This window comes from Solanum stenotomum, chromosome 10 (genome assembly GCF_019186545.1).
Source record: "Solanum stenotomum isolate F172 chromosome 10, ASM1918654v1, whole genome shotgun sequence".
NCBI classification, from domain to species: domain Eukaryota; kingdom Viridiplantae; phylum Streptophyta; class Magnoliopsida; order Solanales; family Solanaceae; genus Solanum; species Solanum stenotomum.
The window spans coordinates 20,960,173-20,970,273 of record NC_064291.1 but is presented as its reverse complement, the minus strand read 5'-3'; positions in this window follow the sequence as shown (position 1 = coordinate 20,970,273).

Below are 10,101 nucleotides of genomic sequence, written 5' to 3'. Positions count from 1 at the left end.
TTTCCTTCATCTAAGTTGGCTATTTAAATATCACAATGCTTCAAAAAGGATTTAAGGTTAGAAGGTAGGGACAATTTGGTTAAAGAGGCATTCTTTTAGTTGACAACAAATGGATTAGGCTCAAATGTTGCAAAAATTGTTCCAGGCCCTCACAAGGTAGTCATAAATAGTTTATGAACAATTTGGTTCCATTATTGAATTTTTTCCCCAATATAATATCTCACATTAACCAAGATTTATACAATTGGACTAACAAGGCAAATTCTATGACTCCACATGCATTCTTACAAGTAAAAACTCACCACACATGGCATTTTGAAAAATACTCATTTAGCGAATCACAAAAGATCAAAAGCATACATGTGATGTTCATTGCAAGGCTCACATCAAAACACAACTAGTCAAGAAAAGATTCTGGCAACACCAACACTATACATTAATTTTATTCTGGCATCACCAACACTACACATCAAGCTCATCGTGAGTAATTACAACATAAATATTCAAAAAAATTATTTCTTAAATTATATCGATGAAAACCTCAAGCATTTCAGAATTTAAAAGTTCATGAAGGTCACTGATGAGTGTGAGATTTTGACTCATTTTAGGCTTTCTTTTCAGAGTTAAAGTCTCCTCAATGCCTAATTTATGCTCAAAATTGATGTTAAAGTGTTGATATGCAGAAATGAAGGCTAAGAGAAAGGCAAGGACACTACTGGGCAAAAAAGAGCAAAAAAAGCTAAAGAAGTTGAAGGAAGGCAATCTCGGTAATCGCCAAGACCACTCAATGACCCGCGGAGTTTCTCAATAGCTCACCTAAAGTTCCAGTATGATAACTCTGGGAAGAACCTACTTCGCAAAGGAAATGAATGACTTGGTGAGTTGACCTCGATCGCCTAAAGTCACGGAACCCTGAGGATTAGGTGCCAAGGTAGATCAACAATGTAGTAGGATTATTGGCATGTTGCCAACACTTGACTTATCTCGCCTAATGACCCTGTAGGACAAAATTTGAGAAACTATAAATTAATGTTCAGAAAGAAAGAAAGAAGTTCTTCACTCTTGGAAAGAAATCTTTTTAGCTTTAGAGTTCTCCTGAGTTCTCTATCATACACTTTAAATCTTTTGAGACTTGATTTTGAGGAACTTCAATTGGGTTTTTGAATTAGTTTGATTTGAAGAATTGTAGAGACTTGGAAACTATTACCCAGCTCATGGGTAACATAGTTGGTAATTGTTTTTTCCTTTTTATGATATGTTACTAAAAACCCAATTCATGGGGTGTGATCATGTGATTATTGGCTTAATTAGCTTATGAGTATTATTGTTCATTGATTTAAATGCTTAATTGAACTGGATTTAATTGATAGTTGTGTATTAATCAATGAATTGTAGTTTCAAATACAATTCTAACTTAGTGTTGTGGGCTTGCTTGAGAAAGAGGTTTTAGAACCAAGGTTTTTGGTTAATGATTGTAGTTATTGGGTTGATGTGGGTTCAGCTCGAGAAAATGAATCCTAAACTTGATTCTATGTATCTAAGTCGAGAGAGTAGATAAATTAAGATTTTGGGCTATTTTTATTATTAAATTTATCGATGTTCGAGAGAACTCACTTGAATCATGATATTTCTTTGAGAGAAAGCTATTGTATCTATAGTCTAGCATACCCACTAAGATTTATCAATTGTTAGTAAATTTCAATTACACATATAGAGAAATTAGCCTATAATCGATTACATCCCCAAGAATTTCTCTTTACCTATTGTTTCCCTTTTTTTTTTATAATTGTTTTAGTTGTTAACTGAACAACCAAATCCCCCATCTAGCATTCGTGTCACCTCTCTTGATTTATTCAGTTGTTTTCATTAATTTCTAATCCTATAACTGAGTAGATTGCACTCATAACTTCGTAACTAAATTCGAACTTATACCACTCCTTGTTTGTTCGACCCCAACTCAATTGTTGGGTTTTATAATAGATTATGATTGCCTATACCTAATATCAGATGAGGTGTAGTTGAGCGCTAAACCAATATGATGCCGCTACTGTGGAGTGGTGCTTAGAATTCTCTTGTTGAAGTTTGAATTGTGATCCTCTTGTGTTGTAGTTTAGTCGATTTTCTTTGTTTCATGTTTGTGTTGGCTGTGTTTGAACTGAAGACGAGATGAGCATAAACGGGAGTAATGGTAGCCAAATTGGCCAACAAGATGATATCAGAACTTTGAACAATGTTAATGACCCAATTCAATTGGGTGGTGTGGGTGCAATACCTCTACCTCCTATTGAGGGGAATGTTGTCTTCCATATCACGAGCACAATGTTGCAACTCTTGCAAATGAAAGGATTATATGGAGGGCTGGCTCATGAGGATCCCCATGAGCATATTCAAAATTTTGTAGATGTATGTGGTCCATTCTCATTCAAGAATATCTCTCAAGAATCTATCCATCTTCAGTTGTTCCCTTTTTCTTTTATGGGAGAAGATACCAAGTTGTTAGCGGATCTATCGAAGAAATCCATTACTACTTGGGATGAACTTACCGTGGCATTCATGGTAAGGTTCTTTCCTCCTTCAAGAATGATGATATTAAGAGATAATATTCAGAGCTTCAAACGTTCGGAGGGTGAACCAATCCATGAGATGCGGTTGAGATTTCAGAAGTTGCAACTTTAATGTTCGAATCACGAGCTTCTGAACAACATATTATTACAACACTTCTATAGAAGTCATGACTCAGTGAACAAAGGTGTTGCTGACCATCTTGTCCCTGGGGCATAATGCAACAACCTTTTGAAATTGCATCTAATCTCCTCGATGGGATAACCAAAATAAATAGAGCATGGTACACTCGAGAGGATCAACTTTCGCCCTTGACATTTAGGTTGACGAAAGAACAGATGAAAAAAGATCAAGAGAGGGACCAAAATATGGCCAAAATGATGACACAACTAGATTTTTTTTCAAAGAATATGATGAGTAGTGGTACTAGAGCAATGAATGTTGTTTGTGTTAGCGGGGTTAATCTTGATGAGGCATATTTTGATGCTCGATATAATAAGAAAGTAAATTTTCTTGCTAATCAAGTAGGTGGGTTCCGTCCGCACTATCCAAGGTCGGGTGGGAATCAAAGTTGGAATAGAGAAAAAGATGATGGATGGAGAGATCGTGATGGAGAGTGGTATTATTGTGGGGTTAATTGGAAGGAAAGGGATGGTTATAAGGAAAGATACGTTCCACCCCATGAACGTCAAAAGCCAAAGGAACAAAGGGCTGACTTGGAGAACTTTTGCATGGAAGACATGTTTGCACACATTCTCAATAAAGTGGATGGGTCAGACAAAGTTTTGAAAGAAATGAAAGAGGACCTCTCCACAGTTAATCAGACGGTAACCTCTCATTCAGTGTCCATCAAACAGTTGGAAATGCAAATGGGTCAAAATTCATCTTATTTGAACCCAAGGCCCAAAAGGGGTCTACCAAGTGATACCTTGGCTAACCCAAAAAATAAACTTTGAGAACGTATCCACGTCATGCCACAAAATTAAATAAGGCGCTTCTTGGGAGGAAACCCAAGTCTTAATGCTTTTATTATTACTTTTGAATAACGGGTGTTCATTTTGAAGGTTGAAAAGTTGAAGTTTTAGAAAAATGGTTGTCGGGCAAGCCAAAAGTCCAATGGGTGACTCACAGAACCGGTTGGCAAGCCCATTTTGATTATAGTATGTTGGTGTGGTTGCCCATTTTTAACTGGAATCGTAATTATTTGGCCTAATTGGTAGTTTGTCGTGTCGTTTATTGCTAAAATTGTTGGGTTGCATTGATTAAGTTATGGGTCTATCAGTGTGAAGTCTGAATAACCCTAAATTTTGCAAATTGTCAAATTTTCCCAATGATAGAGGAATTGACGTCATTCTTAAGGGTAAAATACGTCAATTGGCCAACTTTGGCCAAATCGGGAGAAGTTTAAGTACCCTGATGGCATGTGTCTTGTGGGTCTTGAGTTAATTGCATAATGTGTGTGTTTAATTTTGTTTTCGAGCTCACCGAGTGGTTCGGTGGTTCTCTTAACGTCCCATAGATCACCCTTTAATGCTTTAAATTTTGAGTTTGAGTTCTATAATTTCGTCTATATGCTTGTGCTCGCCAAAAGTACTTCATAATTGCCCTTTTGCACCCAAAATTTGTGATATTGTTCTGTAACTTTCAGCGAGCTACTTCTAGTTCGTCGAAAGGTGTTGGCGATCCGCCGAATGGCCCTTGACATGGTCAACCTGCTTTTATTTTTGAGTGTTTTTGTTCTGGAACTTTTGGCGAGCATGACCTGGCTCGCCAAAGTGGTTCGGTGACTCACGGAACGGTTCGGCGAGTCTTCCTGCGACTATTTACTTGAAATTTTTATTAAGTTCGTCTAACATTTGCCACATTATTTTGCAATTATGGCTATTCCAATTGTTGCTGGTAGGGAACAACCACCGAGAAAGCGGGCACTTGGTATTATGATAAATGGGAAAGCAGCTGGTTCCCGGGTCCTGAGTACCAAACTTCCTCCGATAGGGGGAAAGGGCAAGGGAAAAGGCCCAGTGCAACCAACACCAGCGGAACAGAGCTCCAATAGTGAGGGAATCTATTCCACGTAGCGCACTCCCTCTTACAATAAGGGTGATTTGGCAGAGAGTTCTCCAGCCTCCATCTCCAAGCCGGAAGATGATCAATTATTACAGTCGAGAAGAGTAAAGCTTCTCTCCAAATCTATGCATGATCCATCTATGATCCCGGAGCCTCCTATGCCAACTCTTCCAGCTCCAGCTCCAACTCTGACAGTTGTCCCTACACTACCAGTTCAGGGTCCTCTTCCCTAGTCACTTCGTAGACTAAAGGCAGACGGTTTGGGGACAATATTAAAGGAAAAGTGGTTGTCCACTGATAGTGTGGTGGACATATATTCAGAAATGTATGACACTTTGAAGTTCAACAAGTTTGAGGTGTTCACAAAACCCCGAGGCCTCTACATTCCTACTTGGTTTCGGGAGTTCTATTCAGCCTACAGAGAGTTAGTGCCAAAGGGGAAGAAGAAGACAAGTGCCGTCAAGATGGTTGACTTTGTGTTGGTTTGGGGAAAGAAAGTTAAATGCAACAGCTCAGACATAAATGTAGTTCTTGGGTGTTCTTGGGATTTCATGCATAATTACTCTGATTTGTTCAACAAAATGACCTTGGTGGACCTTAAGGGATGGCTGGCACCCTTCTTCTTTGATGCGACCCCGAGGTGGATTGACGTTGGTGCCTAGATCGAGAAAAAAAACCTCAATATAGCTGCTACGTATTAGTTCAGGTTCATCAGCAGCACTATCATGCCTTCCCAAAATGAATCCATTCTCTACATTCCGAAGGCACCTGGTTTAGGGTCAGTCATAGACAATCTATGGCTAAATTTGGGACTGCTAATTGAGCAGGAGATGGTCGTGAGGGCCAAGTAGAGCCAAATCTTGCTCCCATTTCTGGTGGTGTTAACTGAGTTGTGCAAATGGGCCCGTGTTCGAAGGGACGAGAAGGTGGATGTCGAGGTTACAACCTCCTCTTCTACTGACATCTGACTTACTGAGGTTGAGCACATGAGAGATGAGGCCTATAGCAGGAGGGCTGCATTGGCTGATACGTTCCCAGTTGTTGATGATGATATGTTGCGACCGAGATAGTCAAGCCCCCTCAGACCACTAGGCCTACAAGTACTTATGGACGTTCAACTTCTGAAATTCCCAATTCTTCTGTAGCACCCTCTCCCACTACTTCTGCTGCTTCTTTTGCTTCCTGACCACCTATCAACTAGTCAATGCTATACAAGATGGGACCTCTGGCCCAATCTGCTAATGTACGTGCCTACTGGGTAGAGGCCATCGTGCCTGGGTTGATAGAGAGGGCGATTGCTACTGCCTTGGCCCTGATATATGCTGAGATAAGGGAACACAGATAGATGATTGAGGGTCACAAGTTGGCTTTGGGTGCTGTTGATGTGATGGCTTTGAAGGCCGATGTTGCTGAGCTAAGGAGAGATGTGGATGAGCTAAAGTTCACTGACATGTCGATGTTGTTCAGTACGGTAGACATTCCCTAGGTCTCGAGCGCAGATGTTCAAACTACTTTTGAGATTCCTCTGGCTATTATCGGAGATGAGATTAGAGTTGATGATGCTGATGATGAGTCTGAGGCTAACACAGATGAGGAGTAGCTCGGTGTTCAAGAGGAGACCGTATATGAGGACTAGGCAGATTTTGAGGGTGCCATGTTTGAGACGGCTAGGCAAGCATCGCTCCACGACACTTTTATGGTGGGCTCCATAGGAGTCACGGATACTAAGGAGCCTGGGGATGATACCCAGACAGAGGGAGTAGCTGACATGCAGACTTCTCCCAAGCATAGACTGGCAGGATGTCTCTTTTGCCTCCCTTTCTATTATTTTGAGAATGATTTTTTTTATTTGCATTTGAGGAAAACTGTTTATTTTTGTTGGCGGGATGAGGTATTTCCATACCCATCTCTATTAGACTATTTTTGTGAACATTTTTTTGTTATTGGTTTTCATATTATGAATATTGGAGATTTTTTATGTTTATATATATCTTGGTTGTTGATTCATGTTGGGCCATTGTTTTTATTGTGCAAATGGTTTTTAACCAATTTTAAAAAATTTTGCCAACTTTTTTGTAATTGATTGTGGCGGTTCTCTTGCATTTTCGAGTGTCAGTTTTGTCAATACGGATGACTTGAGTAGTCCTCTAAATCGAACGATATCAGTATGTGGCTATAATGAGGAAAACTGAGTTACATAGGTCATATGTGAACTTTAAGCATCTCGTTGTGACTTGCCGGTTGTCGATTAAGTCTCTTGTGATGATCATTGCACGCTAGCTAGAAAATGTGGAGTCTGGCTTGATAATTGTATCAAATACCTTGTGTGGTGAGGTAGTCGTAAGTATTGTGTTTTATGACACCTAGAATTTTCCCTGTTAGTCCGATTAATTGAGTAAAGCAAGCAATAGAAATGATCTTAGGCAAAAGTTTTGAAGAATGAACCAAATTGATATCATACATCTTTGTGGCTACTTTGTGAGAAGTGTGAACCTTGATTGGATCCTTTCGAGCCTATACTTTTCTTTGGAAGAAACATGAGAAACTTTGATCTTTTTACCCTATCACCTATAACCTTCATGAAGTCTTGGTTTGTTGAATAGCCAACTTGGGCCAAAAGCCTAAGTTGGGGGGGCGGGTGGTTAAAAAGGAGGAAAGTCAAGAAGTGTGAAAAAGATTCCCCGTGTTGATGGATTGTTCTGAAAAAGATGAAACCCCTCTATGGAAAAAAGGAAGAAGAAGAAAGAAAAGGAAAAGTTAAACATTGAAAAAGACTGAACAAGAGAAAAAGTTGTTAAATAAAGTGTGTTAGAGGAGTAAAAGAAATGGTGTATCCAATGATTTTTGCTTAAATGAAATAAGAGGGGGGGGGGGGACTGTGAACATGTTTGAATGTGGAAGAGAAGGAGAAAAAGTAATGTTCAGGCCATAGTTAATGAAGGCAGAAGCCACTAAGCCAAAATGACCATACCTTCGCACTCAACCCCGTTACAAGCCTTGAAAAGACCTTTGTGATCTTGAGTGCGCTGAAACAAATGTTGATTGGAAAATAGGGGCAAACCTATGAGTGGAATCATGCATGTATTCATATTTGTGAGTGTGAGACTTGTATTTGATTCCGGTATCTTACATTGTCGAGAAATCATGTGTGAGCATGGAATCATCTTTGTTGTAAGGGCATTTGAATGCTTTTTTTGAGGTTGAACTTGCATTTGAAGCTAGCATTGTGAGCTTGAGTATACTCTATAATGGTGAGTCACAATTTAAAACTTAGAGTGCAAAATTCAGCATTGTATGTGTAGTTTGAACCTCTTGTGTGCATTTGTGTTTATTCTTGAGTAGCACTAGATGCAGACATCCTTATTCAGCTAATTGATCTTGAGTTTTACTTGGGACAAGCAAAAGTTTAAGTCGTGGGTGTTGTTGAGTCTTAGATTTTGACTCATTTAGGGCTTAGGTTTTATAGTTTAAGTGTCCTCAAATGCCTAATTTATGCTCTAAACTGATGTTAAAGTGTTGATATGCTTCAATGAAGGTTAAGGAGCAAGGCAAGGACATTACTAGGCAAAAAGGAGCGAAAAAAGCTGAAGAAGTTGAAGGAAGGAAAACCTGGTTATCGCCAAGACCACTCAGCCAACCGCCGAGTTGCTCTTTGGCTCGCCTAAACTTCTACCATGACAGCCCCAGGGGAAGAACCTACTGGGCGAAGGAAATGGACAGTCGGCGGACCACCGAATAACTCAACTATATTTACCTTGATCGTCTAAAGACAGAGAACCCTAAGGATTAAAATCTAGGGAAGACTGGCGATGGACTAGGACAATGGGTGTGTCCCCGACTTGGTCGACGCCCCTACAACTCATCTCACCTAATGACCCTACATAACAAAATTTGGGAAACTATAAATTAAAGTTCAAAAAGAAAGAAAGGAGTTATACACTTGTGGAAAGAAATCTTTTTAGATTAAGAGTTCTCCTGAGCTCTCTATTGCAGACTTTAAAGCTTTTGAGACTTGATTTTGAGGAACTTCAATAGGGTTTTTGAATTTGTTTGATTTGAAGAATTGTGGAGACTTTGAAACCATTACCCAACTTATGGCAAACATAGTTGGTAATTGTTTTTCACTTTTTATGATGTGTAGCTAAAACCCCAATTCTTGGGGGTATGATCATGTGATTATTGGCTTAATTAGCTTATGGGTATTGTTGTTCACTGATATAAATACTTAATTGAACTGGATTTAATTGATAGTTGTGGATTAATCTATGAATTGTAGTTGCAAATGCAATTCTAACTTAGAGTTCTGGGCTTGCTTGAGAAAGATGTTTTAAAACCAAGGTTTTCGTTTAATGATTGTAGTTATTGGGTTGATGTGGGTTCAACTCGAGTTAGTAAATCATAAACTTGACTCTAGCTATCTAGATCAAGAGAGTAGATAAATTAATGTCTTGGGTTGTTTTTATTGTTAAGCTTGACGAGCTTCAATAGAACTCACTTGAATTGTGATAGTTGTTCGAGAGAAAACTATTGTATCTGCAGTCTAGCCTACCTACTAAGATTTAGCAATTGTTAGTAAATTTCAATTACCCACATAGCAAAATTAGCCTATGATTGATCACTTCCCGAAAAAGTCCTCTTTACCGATTGTTTCCCTTTTTTTAATAGTTGTTTTAGTTGTTTATTGACCAACCAAATCCTGCATTTGACATTCATGTCACCCCTTATGATTTATTCAAATGTTTTCGTTAATTTCTAATCCTATAACTGAGTAGATCGCACTCATAACTTCGTAACTAAATTCGGACATGTATCGCTCCCTCTGGGTTCGACCCCAACTTAGTTATTGGGTTTTATACTAGATTATCATTGCCTACAGCTAGTATTGTATGAGGTGTAGGTGGGCGTTAAATCAGTCGCATTTATGAAGAGAAAACGAAAGTTTAAGTAAAGAGACAATTTTCCCAAAAAAAAAAATTGACATAAATAAAACATTAATTACAAAAGTTCAAAAGAAAAAATTAACAAAATACAAACAAAAGGAGAATATTGGCACTAATTAACGTTTCAAGGACCATTCATCTAATTCTAAGAGTCAACGATCGTTAGTCAGTTTTATAACCCAACTAAATGAGTTGCGGTCGGTCCCACAGAGAGTAGCTTTCTTTGAATTCAAATACGAAAGTATGACGATGACATTTGCAACTGGGAAGCACGCACTTCAATGTATTAACAAGAACCAATAAGATAATTTGAACACACTTGGGGGATTGACTAACCAACTATTGAATTCAAATTAATGGGTGTGCATCATTACCGATAATGCTAATTCGTCGCGGGTAGAATGGACTATAAGTAAAGTAACTTTCTCTCGAACAATTGTTTTATTTCCGTTTAGTTCTCTCGAACCTGAATACTATCCATAAGCTAACCAACTCATATTCTCATCAAAATCCACTCTTTCGAGCTAGATAC